Here is a 16,519-nt window from a genome sequence, read left to right as displayed (position 1 = left end):
AAAAAGAAAAACGTAAATTTGGTTAGTTTGAATATAAGTTGAATTAGAGTTAGATTATTTTTCAATGTTTGGTGATAGGAGTAGTAACATAGATTAATTAAATAATTAAAACATGTATGTATATTACAAAAGTATGAATGGGTTACAGAAAAGCAAAAGCATGTGAGTCTGTATGTATTTGGCATGATGGACTGGAAACAAAACGAATGAAAAAAATATCAAACAATGGCTTCGCCCAGGCTTGAACTGGGGACCTTCAGTGTGTTAGACTGACGTGATAACCAACTACACCACGAAACCACATGTTTATTATTTCTCAGTTACTCTTTTACAATGCTTAATAACTAAATCAAGTAATATCTCATAAACCTTTCACCAGGGGTGCAGCTACTTTAATTTGAATTCAGTTTTCTCTCTCTCATACTTATTATTTCTCCTTCACTAATATTCTTTTTCTATCCCAATTCACCTTATTTTATTTATTACAATTAATACACTTATTTTATTAAATCTACAAAATTTAACTTTTTATATCAAACATTCTTATTTTTTTATATATAAATTATAATTATTTATTTTAATTTTTGAGTTACCTAAATTCAAGAGACGTGTATGTGTATTCTAATATTTTCCTTTTATTTTTATTTAGCATTGTTTTTGTCTTATATTTGTCACTTTTAAATCTCATTGTATTTTTTATTACATATATTGACATGTGATGACATATAAAATAATCATTATCTTGTTTTAGATGCTTTTGACTAGATTTCACGCAAATCATGAAAATGTCTAATAGAGTCAATTCATATGCAAATAATAAAATAATTATAATTAATTAAGATTTGTGCCAACTTTTCAACGTCATTCCTCCTCACACTCTTATGGTTATAAATAGTAGTCATATAAAACTAGTTTTCATGCAAAACAAACATGTTTGGCCCAAAAAATATAATAGAAGATTAGATGATCACCGGGACGAGTTAGATGGTGCAAGCCATGTATAACTACCACATCTCATTGGGATACTTCTTACAACCACCTCAATAACCATTACATTTGAGATTTTTATACTCATTTTTCCTACTTTTAATTTACATCCATAATAGACAATATATGATTTAAGTATGGGGATGGTACAATCTCTTTTGTTTCTTATTTTATATACTTTCTAGTTTAACATTTTTAAATGATTCATCATTATTCTCCTACTTATACCTATGCTTATAATCTTTTCCTTAAAAATTTAAAGGACTTTCTTGCCTTGCACTAGAGGACTTAAGAAATTACAAAGATGTTTGTTTACAACAATAATTCACACAGAGTGATAAACTAAATAAAGCTCACTTACACGTAGGGATGAGAATATGGTAGGCAGGCCTACATGAGCCTATAGTTTTACCTATTTAAATAAAAAGACTGGGCCTAGACTTTTTCAAAAGCCTATTTATTTAAATATGTCTAACTTAGGCTTTTAAAAAAACCTATGAAGTCTTATAGGTCGGGCTATATATAAATATATATTAGAAAATAGGCTAAATAGTATATGAAAGGCTTTGTTATCTATGTAAAAAAAAGGTAAAGTGGACTATTTGAAAACCTTAATGTGAAACTCACTTTTAAATAGGCTTCAGGACAGGCTAGACTTTTAAAAATGTCAAACCAGGCCAAGAAAAAAGTCTATAATAGACCATATATTATTTTTCTTAATTATATTTTGTCATCAAAATTCCATAATTAGAGGTTATTTTTCTTCAAACCATTGTTGGTTCAATATTGATTAATTGCATATATCAGACGCAATTGAATCCATGAAAATCAACACCATGTGTAGGTTCCTCGTCTTTAGCATGTATTATTTAGTATCCTGTAACCTTGCTTATGCCTCTAATCTGGTTTGTAGATCTCCCATTTCCGGATCTTCAAAATCAATCTGAATGTAAGAGGAGAGAAATAATCTAAAATGGAAATTGAGAAAGAGAGATAAGCAAAAGTAGATGATTGAAAAAAATAGACTTGAAATGTGTCTTCCATTCAGTATGAAAGAGACTTGAGATTATTTACTCCTTCAAAGAAAAATACACATCATAAAATTGGAATGACATGAAATTGAACATATTAATGCAAAATATACTCTATAATAATAAAGAAATTAATTCATTTAACTATACATAAAAGAAAGAACTAAACATCATAAAACAAAAACATTTTAGCTACTCCATGGAATCAAAACTAGAAGACTACTGGTTTGATTGGTCATTAATTTGCTTGAGTCTTGCTTCTTGATCCTTTGAATCTCTAAATTGAGTAGTGAAAAGGTATATATAAGTTACTTTTGTTGCCATATACCTTTAAGCAACCACATCCCCTTTGATTATGAATTGGGAGTTACTACACTCAAATTCAAATTTATCATAACATGTGATTTTATTAAGAAGTCGTGTTATAATAATGGTGGTATTTAGAAAATGTTAGAACTTAAAAAAATAGAGTTAAAAAAACAACATGAATAAACAAATATGAAACTCCACAACCACCCGAATCGATCAATTCACCAAACCTGCAAATTGACACTAATGACAACTCACTGTATAGATTTGGGTGTAATTCATCATTTATTCAATTTATAGGTTGTATGACATTGAATGTACATTCGAAAAAACACATGTACAAAGAGATCAAATATTATTTGTAGAAAAAACACATATACAAAGAGATCATATTGGGTAGTCAAGAACATCAGTCTATATCTTGACAGAAAATATGAACCGAACAAAAAATAATATTAAGGCATGTTAAAGCATTGAAATGAAGTGAGAATGAAACATAACTTGTACAAATAACATCACATAAACTATGATGTTCATCAACAATATCATCAGATGAATAAAATAGATAACGCTTCAAGTAGAGATGAATCAAAATCAAAATCAAAATAATTTACCCTTTTGGGGAGTTTCTTCTTCTTCCAACCACTGCCTTCCATTCAACTGACTTTTTTCACATAATTTCTTGTAAAAAATTTACGGATTCAGCGTGCACCTTATGCCTATTATTCAAAAAGTGTAAGACCTACATTTCTTTAGTAGTATTAGATCTTCAAATTCAATTAAGGTTTAAGTTCTTGGATATTTTTCAAGAAATAACTCAAAATTCAGTTATATTAATATGACAATATAACTACATATAGATATTTTATCAAACAGGATGCGTGCAAATAAGAAAGTGTAAAATAAACTCAACACATTAGCCCTTAAAAAATTAAATAACACAAACAAAACTAATCATAAAAGAATGGTGTTACCCATTCATCCATTGTTATAGATTCATCATCCCTTTTGCATCATCATTCTCATACATCTAAACATATATATACCTTACAACTCAATAAAAAGATCACATCATTAAAATGAAATATTGTTATTGAAATATTGAAAAATATATACCTTCTGAAGTTCCAAACTCGGCATATCCAAAACCTTTAAATCTTCCGTCGTGATCTATGTTGAATTGAAATCATCAAATTCACCACAATCTTTGAAGATATCTTCTTATTAATAACAAATTAATTCATAACATTTGCAATCATCAACATATAACAAATTAATACATTACTTTTCTTCATTCTTGTTTCTTAGTCATTAGAGTACTACATATTATGGATTAAGTCAATGTTAACCAATATGATAAATTTCAATCGAATGATACTTGATTTATTTCAGACAACAATTATTCTAAAGATCTGCAACCAATATTTGAAGGCAAAAAATATATTATAACCAAAATTAGTAAAACAATAGTAAATAAAAAACTAACAAATTAAAAGAGGGAGATTTACCAATTTTCGATGCTAAATTTGTATTATCACATACCTACCAATAAAATTAGGAAAATCAGAATAAATGTATTGAAAAATAATTTTTCAACTTTTTGTGATACGTTATTCATTTCCAACACAAGCTACCAATCATATTCATATAAGAAACAAACATTCAACCAAGAAACAATCAACCATAATAAAAAAATTAAGACAATTTTACCAAGATTCAGACATTTTTTTCAAGATAGTTTTCTTTTCTTTCTTTTTCAACAATGCATTAATATACATTCAAATTAAAAGCAAAAAAATTAAGATATCACATGAACTAGCAGTAAATAAACAAAAACAAAATAAGTTTTTGACTAATAAATAGAAGAAAATAATTTTTTCACATGATAAAATTTTCAACTTGATGTACAAGAAGCGTTCATAATTTTCAAGATCAAGAACAATCTTCAACCAAGAGAAAAATTGAAAAGAAAATGCACACCAAATAGTTTCATCTTCTTTCCTTCTTTCCACCATCATCCAAGACAAAAACGTCACCATGTTTAAAAGAAGATATTGTCTTTGCATCAGTTTTCAGGAGGTTGCACCGTTCAGCATAATAAAAAATATCAAACATTAAACATGCATAAAAACCAGATGAAACCTTTTGCTACCTGTCACTTTACAACAATAAAAAAAAGCAATGCACTTTTATAAATCTAAAGAAGAAAATGAAAAAGAAATAAAAATATTAGCTTCAATCAATAAAGTTCTTATGAAAAATATAAATAAATAAAACTAAAACGAAATCGACAAAGGAAAACAAATAAAAGAGGGGGATTTACCAAATTTCATTAATGGTTTCTCAAACCTCTTCAGGTCATTTCAATCTATTACTCCAAAAAAACAAATATATATATATATATATATATATATATATATATATATATATATATATATATATATATATATATATATATATATGAGCTCTAAAAATAAAAATAAATACTTAAAATCACTTGAGCTTGAAGATAAGATACTTTTGATTTATTATTGGCTCCAGATCTAAAATCTCGTCTACAATATTTTATAGATCTGAAGAAGAAAATGAAAGAGAAACAAAAATAGGAGCTTCTATCTATGAAGCATCAAAAGGAAGAAAATATAAAGGTTTTAATCTATGAGCTTCAACCTATGTGTCAGTTGGGAAGATGAAGTTGGATAGATGGTTTTGAAATGAAGGTTTTAGAGATGATATTGAGAGAAGGGTTTTTGAGAAATGATGGATATGAGATTTGGGGAAGACAAAAGGAAAAAAAGATAAATTTGATAGTGACAGGTTGGTATGGAAAGTGAAGAGTTTTGAAATATCTATCGTAAATGTATAGAAAGAATAATAAAAGATAAATGTGAATCCAAAAGAAAATTAAAAATATGATAAATCTCATACGTGGCATAATGTGGAAGAAGGAAGAGTTTTTTTATCATTACCAGAACATAGTTTTTTCTTATATGGTAGATGATATCAATTAAAAACAGAGTACAAGGGGTACTCTCTGAAGAAATTTTCTTCTTAACCTTGGTTAAAGTTTTGAGTAAGACAAACACATCAACAAAAAGAAGACAAAAGTTTGTCAAATAAAAAAAGATTGAAGGCTAGCACAAATCAAAGAAAATAATTAATATGGTTAAAGTAAGCATTACAATTTATATTATATATCTTAATCGCTCAGAATATTATGCATAATTCATCTAAAATCATTTGTGTATGTTTCAAAATCATTTGGAACCAAACCATGTTGTTACAACCTGTATTTGAACATTTTCAAACAATTGTAACCGGTTTCATAAAACTTGTAACCGATTACAGGCACAAATTTCTTAACACCTATGTTTTATTTTTTAACAACTACAGCTGTAATTGGTTAACCAAAACCTATAACCGGTTACAACCATGAAAGTTTAAAAAAAACACTTAACAACTACAACTGTAACCGGTTACAACACTATGGTAATTGGTTACCACTTAAGTAACAGCTCTTTTCATCAATCTGTTTCATTTCTAAAGACTGCATTGCTTCATGGAACCACTCTAAACACTTATATCCATTCAAAGAGGTTCCTACTGAAGTGTATAAGGTGTATACATCAGCAAAACAAAAATTAACTCTTTCAAAATGTAGTTTTCAAATCAATTCAAACAAAGTTGTTAAGTGTTCATATACTTTCAAAATGGAAATTTATGCATAAACTTTCATATTATTTAAACAAGTTTCATTCATATCATTACTGAGCACTTAAGTGTATATGTTTGAATTGTGATCAAAGAAAGAAAAAAGAGCTAGAAATTTCATATATCTTGGAATACAAGCAAGTCAAAAGATATATGAACTCAATAGTGAAACCTGTATTTTTATGATCATCAAGTTGTTGGTGATTGTTATAAAAATATCCTTTGAATTGGTTTGATTCAAAGTCCACCATAGTTGTTGGTGTTGTTGGAAATCAAGGAAGCGGTGTGCTTCTTTGTCATTGTTAAAAGATTGTAAGAGAAGTCTTAGTGATAGGCTTGTACAAAGATCTGACAATAGTGAAATCTCTCATACGGTGTGAGGCGGCTGAAGTACTGTTTTTTGGAAAGTGGAATCATGATACATCTTTGTGTCATTTACTATTTTGTACTTTTATTTTTTGCATAGCTTTATTCTAATCAAGTTTCAACACTTAACTTGTTTCTGGAAAAGTAAAAAAAAATGAACTTGCATAAAAACCAGAAAAATCCAGCAAGTCTAATTCACACCTCCCCTAAATTGCGCACTCAAACTTACATACTCTAATCAACAATACACTATGAGTCAAAATCACCTCGATTTACCTCCTAAAATAATTTAAAGGAGAGGTAAACCATTCATAAAAGTTACACTTAAGATGAATTTTACAATCTAAAATAAACCATTTTCAAGACAAGAATTAATTGACAATATAAAATTCTCAAAATTGAAGATACCACCTTGTTGATAACCAAATCGACCTAATTGAATCTCTGTCATTCCATTTCTTCCACTGTTGTCTATAGAAAATAAATATAGACAAGCTCCTTTCTTAACCTCCCTCCTACTAACCTACCCAATTCTGAACAGCTTCCCACACCTTTCTAGAGACTAGACAATCGAAGAACAAGTGTTGATTGTCTTCATCCTCCAGGAAAAAAAAGCACAATAACTGTTATTTGATGGAAAATTAATATTAGACTATTGTACCAATCTAGAAGGAGGGTTGAATAGATCAGTTTTGAACTTTAGCGCTTTTTAAAAATGTTTTCAACGGTTGCGGAAGCACCCTAGATTATAACCGTCTAAATGATCCGTTAATGGAAAGATCGGATATGCGTGAAACCAAATGGAATTACTAAAGATAGAGATTATCAACCACTATCTAAATCAATCGATCAACCACTATAATCCTTGATATCATTACCTCTAATAATGCTTAAATTCAATAAGAGATCAAGTAAAATATTACTAAATTTGTAAGATTAATTTTATCGAACTCTTGGTGTGCACTCCACACCAAGTTTCAATTTTACTCAAATTGAATGTGCAGAATTTTACTCAGCTGTAATCAAAGTGATTGCACCAATTTATCGAACAGTTACTATGTACAATAATCAAGCGATGTTGATTTTACTATTAGTTTCACACAAACCGTAATTAATGCATAATTTAAAGAGTTAAGAGATAGAGAGAACAAGACTGGATTTGTTGAGGTAGTTCCCCTATCGTCCTCGCTTAGGGCACGTCTTCCCTCAATTCTAAATTTAGAATTGAGATGTTTTTGTTAACATGTTACAAAGTAAATACAAGAGAACAAATTATCACCGCCAATCAACCCCCAGAGTTATTGTAGATTCTATTATATTCTCTCTCATTGATTCGAGTTGAACTAAGTCCTTCAAGTGCTTCGAACAAACCTCTGGTTACCGCTACCTTATTGCAAGAATACCACATTCTCCAAAACTTAAGCTCGGCTGATTTCGAACGCAAGTCGCTTGAACCCTAAGATTTCTTCACAATCCTCCGATTACCGTTACTTGTTTGACCGAACCTTCCATTCTTCAAACTTTTCACTCGGCTGAATCTGCGAAGCAAAGGTTAATGCATAAACCCCCAATTCTTGGAGGACAAAACCCCCAAAGGTTTTATTCAAGAAAAACCCACACAAACCCTTAACCAAAACTAAGATAATCCAATCTTATTTGGACGTTATCGCAACATCAATTCACAATGATCAACAAAGACTATTATGTGTGATTATTGAGAAATGCAATGAAGAATGAAGATGATGAGCACTTTGGTGTATATCTTTCACTTTTCTTGTTGTTTTGCTGAAGAAAAGACACGTGAATATTTATAGGATGCATGGACCAAATAACAAACATAACAGAAATATTTTGCAAAGTTACACAGTAGAAAATTAAGTAAAACAGGCGATGAATCGACTCAAACAGGGGATGAATCGACTCAAAGTTTATTTCAGGGTTGAGTCGACCTATGACTCGACCTGTTCGGAACCGTGGATACATGGCTCGAATGAAAGTAGGCAATGAGTCGACGTAAGAAGTGGATGAGTCGACTCGTTCAGGTTTCCTAGGATTGAGTCGACCTGTGACTCGACCTGTTCAGATCCGAGAGTTTTTCTCCGAGTCATGAGTCGACTCACAATACTTAAACTCCCAAAAATAAGTTTTGAGATGTATTTTGACCAATTTAAACCGATCTCCTATGAACCTAGGATATTTACTATGATTAAATGCATGATTCACATCTATGATATGCTCCTATATGCTCAGACACATTGAAGCTATACTTTTAACATGTTAGAGGATGAATGCATTCTATATTATGATGATACTATCCAAAGACACGTTGTGGGCGATTAGAAAGGTTTGACATCATTAAAATAAGGATCGGGCATATTTTTCCTCACATACTCCCCCTTTTTTATGATGGCAAACTATGGCACAAACGTGTACTTTGATAGACATCCTCCCCTTGATTTTATGCATGCCTTCAAACATTCTGCTATTATCCATCTGCTAAATTTGCTAAATCAGCTATTGTGTTTGTTTCCATTGCTTATCCCCTTTTGTCAACATCAAAAAGAACAATGAAATGGTCAACATGAAGTAAAGATATTCAGAATCACTTAGTCAGCGACTTTGCAACATATAGACATCAACAACCATGCACATAACATGAAGTCAATGGAAGAATTATAGGCATAAATATTTCACGGAGAAAAAAAGAATAAGTAAATAAGATTACAATAATAGTTTAACAAAAACTTTAAGAGAAATAAGTAACTACAATAACATGCAAACATATGGCAATAGAAATGCATTGAATTAAACAATCATCTAAGGTCGTCGTCCTCGGGACGGGTCATTTCTGCCTCTATAGCCGTAAGGTGGACGCGAAGGTTTGTCTTCTTCATAGAGGTTGGTTAAGTCAATAATGTTAGTGTTAAGTGTGTTTACGGATCCTGCGAGAGCGCGATGAGTGCTATCAATCCTTTGCAGGATGGTGGAGGAAAAAGAGTTGAAGTTGTCACTGTGGGTTTGGATTTGAATCCTTAGGTATGAATAACTTTCCTCTTGGATGGAAGCAAAAGATGCAAAGTTGTCACCTTGAATCTGAAGCTGATCCTGCAAGGCCGTGAATCTCTCCTCTTGAAGTGTAGCAAAATTTTGCTGCTATATTTGCATGTTTCTCAACATATCCATCACTTCAGAATTTTCAGGTTGAGAAGAGGGTGTAGGCATATAGGATGAATGGTTTTTGGTCCATCCGGTGTGTTTCCAGTCTCCCTAGCCTTGGTTATCGGATGGATCTTGTCCAGGAGTAGGACCAAGCCAATCACCATGGTCAGTGACTTGTTGATTGTGCTCCATAGGCTGAGATTTGTCTTCATTATTTTATTCCTCATCTTCATCATCTTCATCATTATCATCATCATCATCATCATATTCTTCTACAGGACAAACATTAGTACCTGGAACTAGTTTACGGGTCTTGTATAGTCGCGTTATACGATCACAAGTGTATCCCATCAAACTTAAAGTTTTCTGACAAAACTCTTGATTTGTAGTTATGGATTTATATGGAATTCCTTGAACTGAAACATTTTCTCTATTAAGGATACTTTGAATTAATGAGGGATAATATAGAGTAGTGCCTCTACCTGACTCCTTTAGAGCAAAGATCCTACTTGCGGCGTAGTGCGGCCAATTCACTTTTATTTTGTGTTTCAGCACATAAACCAGGTGTACTTCGACCTTGTCCACTCTGGAGTAACCTCCTTGTTTATGACGCAGAATGTGCGTCACACCCCAATGTAAAATCCTGTCACGAGGCTTCAACTGACCCGTAGTCACATTGGTAGGGAATAGATTGCTCTTAACAACATTTGAAGAAAACGATTTCCTTAACATTTGGTTTAAGGCATTCCTAAACTCATAGTTTGCAGCATACACAGTGTCGGTAATCTTGAGGTCATTTGGAGACGATAGTGGGGAGATCTCAAATAGAGATTTCCAAATGTCATCATTCACTTCAATAACCTTATTAACAATATTGCATGCAAACTTAAAACCCTCGAATTTTTCATCCACGCTAGTATAAAACATTTTGACTAAATCCTCATTATACTCAGTGATACAGTTTAAAAACAAATCAATTTCTTGAAAACTTATACGTCCAACAACGTTTGGAATATGCATGCGTCCAACCACTAACGGTGAGTAAACGTACTGCTTTATAACTGTTCTATTTTTAAACTTCTTTTCATAAGCTTCAACAAGATCATCAGAGAGTAAGGATAAAGCAGTTATCGGAGCATTCAGTCGAGATGGTGTAGTCCTAGTGTGCGAAGAGGGTCCTCTAGCTGATATTTTTATAGATGCTCTTGAAGCCATTTGAGTGTTGTTGGTAAGGAGATCTTAGGGTTTTTGTGTGGAAGAGAGTGATAGAGAGAGGGAGAAGACCAAATGACCAAATGAATTGATTATGCAGAAAAACGTTCTTGAGAACTGAGTCGACCAAATTTAGACTCAGATGTGTTGTGTCTAGCAACGAAGAGTCGACTCATGGGTCGACCTAGTGGGACTCGAATTTAATGTAGTCTCTGCATTGGACAGTGAAGAGTCGACTCACACGTATAATGAGTCGACACACTCATATTTGAAATCCCAAAAGACTAGATTCTGGGTAGCGATGAGTCGACGCATGGGTCGACCAGTTGGGACCCAAGGAAAATACTAGGATTGAGTTCTCAGTGATGATTCGACTCATGGGTTGACCAGTTGTGACCTGAGGGAAATATTGGGATTGATGAGTCGACTCATAGGTCGACCTGCTGGGACCCGTGTTAGTTGTTAGATGACATGAGATTCAAAAAAATTCTTAATGTTGAATGCATGTTAAATATGATACCTAAGCAAGTTCAAGCATAATTCAAGCATAGAAATTGATCATATTTAGTTCAAACCTACAACATGAATGTCAAAAATTACAAAGAACAAGTATATATACATACATAGTTGATCAATATAGGTCAAGTGGATAGGAATGACATTACCTCCAATGGTGAAGACGACAAGTGCCCTCACATATCCCACACTTATATATATATATATATATATATATATATAAACATGGTCCGAGATATCGAGAACACCAAGTCCCCTACGAATGTGGAAGAAAAGCTCTGACGCAAGTGGTTTTGTGAAAATATCGGCAAGTTGATTTTTGCTATCAACATGCTCGAAGACAACATCACCTTTCTTAACAGCATCCCTAAGGAAGTGATGCCGAATTTCAATATGTTTAGTGCACGAATGTAGTATAGGACTTTTGGTTAAATTGATGACGCTTGTGTTATCACAAAAAATGGGAATACATTCATGTTGAACATCGAAGTCGAGTAATTGTTGTTTGAGCCATAAAATTTGAGTGCAACAATTACCCGCAACAACGTATTCCGCCTCGGCAGTTGACAAAGCAACTGAAACTTTCGTTTTGTTGTGCCAACTTACCAAGGAATTTGAATAAAAATGACAAGTGCCACTGGTGCTTTTCCTATCCGATTTGCAACCGTCAAAGTCGGAATCAGAGTAACCAACCAAAGAGCAATCACTTCCCTTAGAGAACCAAAGCCCATACTTTGAAGTACCACAGAGGTATCTAAGTATGCGCTTGAAGGCTTTTAAATGTGATTCTTTGGGACATGATTGATACCTAACACACATACATACACTAAACATAATGTCTGGTCGAGATGCGGTAAGATAGAGGAGAGATCCAATCATACCTCTATACCTTTTTATATCTACGGCCTTACCATTTTCATCCCGATCCATATTAACTGTAGGCATTGGAGTGTCGATTACTTTGGAGTTTGCAATATCGAAGCGCTTAAGTAACTCATTACAATACTTCGTTTGGCTCACAAAAGTTCCTTCTTCAAGTAGCTTGATTTGAAGTCCGAGGAAGTAATTTAGCTCCCCCATCATGGTCATTTCAAATTCTCCCTGCATCAACTCAGAGGATTCCTTAACCAAATTTATGTTAGTAGATCCAAAAATAATGTCATCTACATAGACTTGAACTAAAATGGAGTGTTTTCCTTGACGCCTAATAAAAAGGGTAGTATCAACCTTCCCCCTTGAGAATCCTTGCTCTGGTAGAAATTTGCTAAGACACTCATACCATGCCCTAGGGGCTTCTTTGAGACCGTACAAATCCCGCTTGAGCTTATAAACATAGTTGGGATGCTCATGGTTTTCAAAGCCGGGAGGTTGAGATACATAGACCTCTTCATTAATGTGACCGTTTAGGAAGGCGCTCTTAAAATCCATTTGAAATAATTTGAAATCTTGAGAACAAGAATAGGCAAGCAAAAGGAGTATATTCTCGAGTCGGGCAACCGGAACATAAGTTTCCTCATAGTCTATGCCTTCCTCTTGGTTATACCCTTGAGCAACAATTGTAAGTTATGACTCCATTTTTGTCTAACTTGTTCCTAAACACCCATTTAGTGTCGATTACTCGATGATCTCGCGGAGGGGGAACACGATTCCACACCTCATTTCTTTTGAATTGATTAAGTTCCTCTTGCATAGCTAGAAACTAATAGTCATCGAGTAATGCGTCTTTGGAGTTTTTAGGCTCATTTTGAGATACGAGAGCGAAGTGATAACAAAAGTTACTTATCTTTGATCGTGTGGTAACTCCCTTTAAGATATCTCCTAGATATTATCGATGGGATGATCCTTAGAATATTTCTATTCCAAAGGAATATCATTGTTATTAATAAAATGATCCTCCTCTTTCTTTTCAGAAATAAGATCCCGCTCCTCCTCAGCTTTTTCCGGATGGGGTTCAACACGATTTTCTTCTTGATCTTTTATTATGTCTTCTGAAGGAACACCTGCACCATCAATAATACTACCTTCTCCGACAGTTTTCAGATAAGATTCATCAAAGGAAACATGCACGGAATCTTCAACAATAAGTAACCTTTTGTTGTATACTCTATATGATTTACTAGATTGAGAGTATCCGAGAAAGATACCTTCATCAGCTTTTGAGTCAAATTTACCAAGGTTTTCTTTACCATTGTTTAATACAAAGCATTTACATTCGAAGATATGAAGATGTGAAACATTAGGCTTTCTTCCCTTTATCAATTCATAAAAGGTTTTGTTTAGAATAGGACAAATGAGTATCCTATTCAATACATAACAAGCCGTATTTATGGCATCGGCCCAAAAATATTTAGGAAGGTCGTTTTCATTGATCATAGTCCTTTCAAGCTCTTCCAAAATTCGGTTTTTACGTTCCACAATTCCATTTTGTTGGGGAGTTCTTGGAGCAGAAAAATTATGATCAATGTCGTTTGTTTCACAAAATTCCTCAAAGAGGTGGTTTTCAAATTCACCTCCGTGGTCACTTCGAATAGTAACTATGCTAGTGTTCAATTTGTTTTGAGATATCTTGCCAGACTTTTCAAAGCAGAAAAAGTGTCATTTTTACTTGCTAGGAAGATAGTCCAACAAAATCTAGAGTAGTCGTCTACTATAATAAAACCATAGTAGTTTCCACCTAGACTTTTAATTCTAGATGGCCCAAAAAAGGTCCATATGGAGAAGTTCAAGGGGTCTCGTTGTGGAAACAATATTTTTAGATTTAAACGATATCCTTGTTTGCTTTCCCATTTGGCATGCATCACATAAGTGATCTTTTGAAAAATTGATTTTGGGAAGACTAACTACTAGATGTTTTACGACAACTTTATTTAGCAAGTCAAAGTTGACATGCGCTAATCGCCTATGCCAAAGCCACGAGTCTTCACTCATGGAGATGAGACATTTAGCGCTTGTCAAGGATACTTCATTCAAGTTAAGCATGTATACATTATTTTCCCTTCAGCCCTTAAGCATATCATTCTTATTACCAGTATGTTCAATCATGCAACAATCTTTTGAAAATGAAACTTTATACCATTTGTCACATAATTGGCCAATACTAATGAGATTGTGCTTAAGGCCTTTAATTAACAGGACGTCTGAGATAGTAGTAGATGAGGGATTACCTACACTACCTTTTCCGAGTATAGCTCCCTTTTTATTGTCACTGTAGGTTTTAAACCCTTTCTTCTTAGCCACAAAGTCAAAGAACAAGGAAGTGTCACCCGTCATGTGTCTTGAGCATCCACTATCGAGAACTCATGTTCTCTATGTATCCTCAAGACATTCCACCTACAAATTTAAACAAGAGAAGGAGGTGCCTAATTTTCATTGGGTCCTAGTGTGTGAGTGAAACTTTGGTTACATTTGGGAAACCATTGAAAAATGCATTTAGGAACTAAAAATCTCCTAAATCAACATTTAGCAATAGTATGTCCATTTTTGAAACAATATAGACAATTTAACTTCAGATGAGAGTTGTTTTTGCTAACTTTATCCTTTACCATATGTCGCATTACGCGAAAAACCGGCGGGAAAACAAGAACAACAGAGCCGCCACCGTGCGTTATTTATCTCGAAAGAGGGAAAGGAAACGCTCATAGTAAACCTGGAAAAAGCATGGTCTCGCGACCAAAGAGAATGGGATCGGGAGTCGGTTATGCGAAGGGAAGGTATTAGCACCCCTACGCATCCGTCGTACTCGACGGGATCCACGCACAATAGGAAGGAAAATGGTTGCTAAAACACTGCTCATAAACACACACACTGGCTGAAAGAGACACAAGAAAACGAGAGACTGAAACTGACTCGGCAGGACATCGCGTCCTGGGCCTACTTAGTCTATCAAGCATAGACATCAGAGTCAAAGTAGTTCGGACTGGGGAAACGACACATGCTCGCTAGGATGTCGCATCCTATGCATACGTATCTCCTTTGGACGAAGGAGAATCAGAGCATTCGTAGCTCGGCTAACACGCACACAAACAAACACAGGCAAAGGCAAACGTGGAGCCTGAATGCCAATCACTGGGCTTACATCAGCATCCGAACCAAAACACACACAAAAAGGCAAACGTGGAGCCTGAATGCCAATCACTGGGCTTACATCAGCATCCGAACCAGGCAAACCCACACTGGAACCCGAACGCCACTCGATGGACTTACATCAGCTTCCAAGCACACAACAAGACAAAACAAAGACACAGGCGCCCGGAGAGATCTGCTCATCTCCTGCCTACGTACCTCATCTGGTATGAGGATCAGGGCAACATAGTTCCCCTACGAAGGGACACAGGACTAGCCTAACCAGATGACAGAGGGAAACACAACTAGGGAGACTACGACTCGAGCCTAGCTGTTATCATGCAAAGTTGTCCCTAAGTCAAGGTTTCTAGCTAACTTGCACAGGAAGCAAGCCTATCCTATTCAGCACAAATAAACAGCAAATCAAGCATTCACAAGTAGCACACACTATATGCACACAAATGGGGCTCAATCAAGGGGTAAGCCTGCAAGAACAAGTCATCTGTACAGGGGTGGTGTTAGCTCTTAACCTTGCCATTGAGGGGCTAAGGTGAAGCTGATGAAAGGAGAGTGAAGATAAGACTTCACAGCTCTTATCCCTGGTCAGGGAGAGCTTCAGGAGTGTGGGTTCAGAAAGTGGGAACCCTTCTACACTCAAGACTCTGACACAACTGTACATTGTACAAGATCTTGGGTTTGTGTCCCAATGCATCAACACAGTGGTGTGAGCAGAGGGACGACTCAACAGAATAGCGGGGGATAGATTGCATATCCCTTGGATTCTGCCAATTGCCTCATTGAGGTCTTTACCTGCTTGGCACAAAAGTAAACAATCACAAACATCGCCTCTTAAGGAGGACTTCAGACAGGTGCCTGGCCAAGTAACAGGCCAGGTCTTCCAGACTACATGGAGACAAGAATGTTATACCTCAGTGCAAATTGCTTATCAAGCAAAGCAAAGCAATATTAGCAACTAATGTACCTGAAATCAATCAAGTATCATCAGTACACCAATCACATAACTAAACAGCAAATGGTTCACAATTAACTATAAACAGACAAACACAATCCAATGCACCAAAGTGCAAGCAACTCAAAAGCCAAACATCCTACAAAACAGAACATGTTAGTGTACAATGTCAAATGACGTCTCAATCAAATGTGAA

At 34.4% G+C, this 16,519-nt stretch overlaps 1 long non-coding RNA gene and 1 other non-coding gene across 2 annotated transcripts; both read right to left on the bottom strand.

The window, feature by feature from the left end:
* Positions 1-226: 226 nt before the first annotated feature.
* On the bottom strand, positions 227-300 carry TRNAV-AAC (transfer RNA valine (anticodon AAC)). Its single transcript has one exon. It is a non-coding gene; the product is annotated as a tRNA-Val (tRNA).
* A 1,369-nt stretch (positions 301-1,669) lies between these two features.
* Positions 1,670-4,687, bottom strand: LOC127129186 (uncharacterized). The gene is made up of 2 exons (XR_007806206.1): positions 2,942-4,687; positions 1,670-1,930 (listed from the first exon to the last, which is right to left on the bottom strand). It is a non-coding gene; the product is annotated as an uncharacterized LOC127129186 (long non-coding RNA).
* Positions 4,688-16,519: the final 11,832 nt, after the last annotated feature.

Source organism: Lathyrus oleraceus, chromosome 3, assembly GCF_024323335.1.
Source record: "Lathyrus oleraceus cultivar Zhongwan6 chromosome 3, CAAS_Psat_ZW6_1.0, whole genome shotgun sequence".
Taxonomy (NCBI): Eukaryota; Viridiplantae; Streptophyta; class Magnoliopsida; order Fabales; family Fabaceae; genus Lathyrus; species Lathyrus oleraceus.
This window is presented reverse-complemented; position numbering and strand designations above follow the sequence as displayed.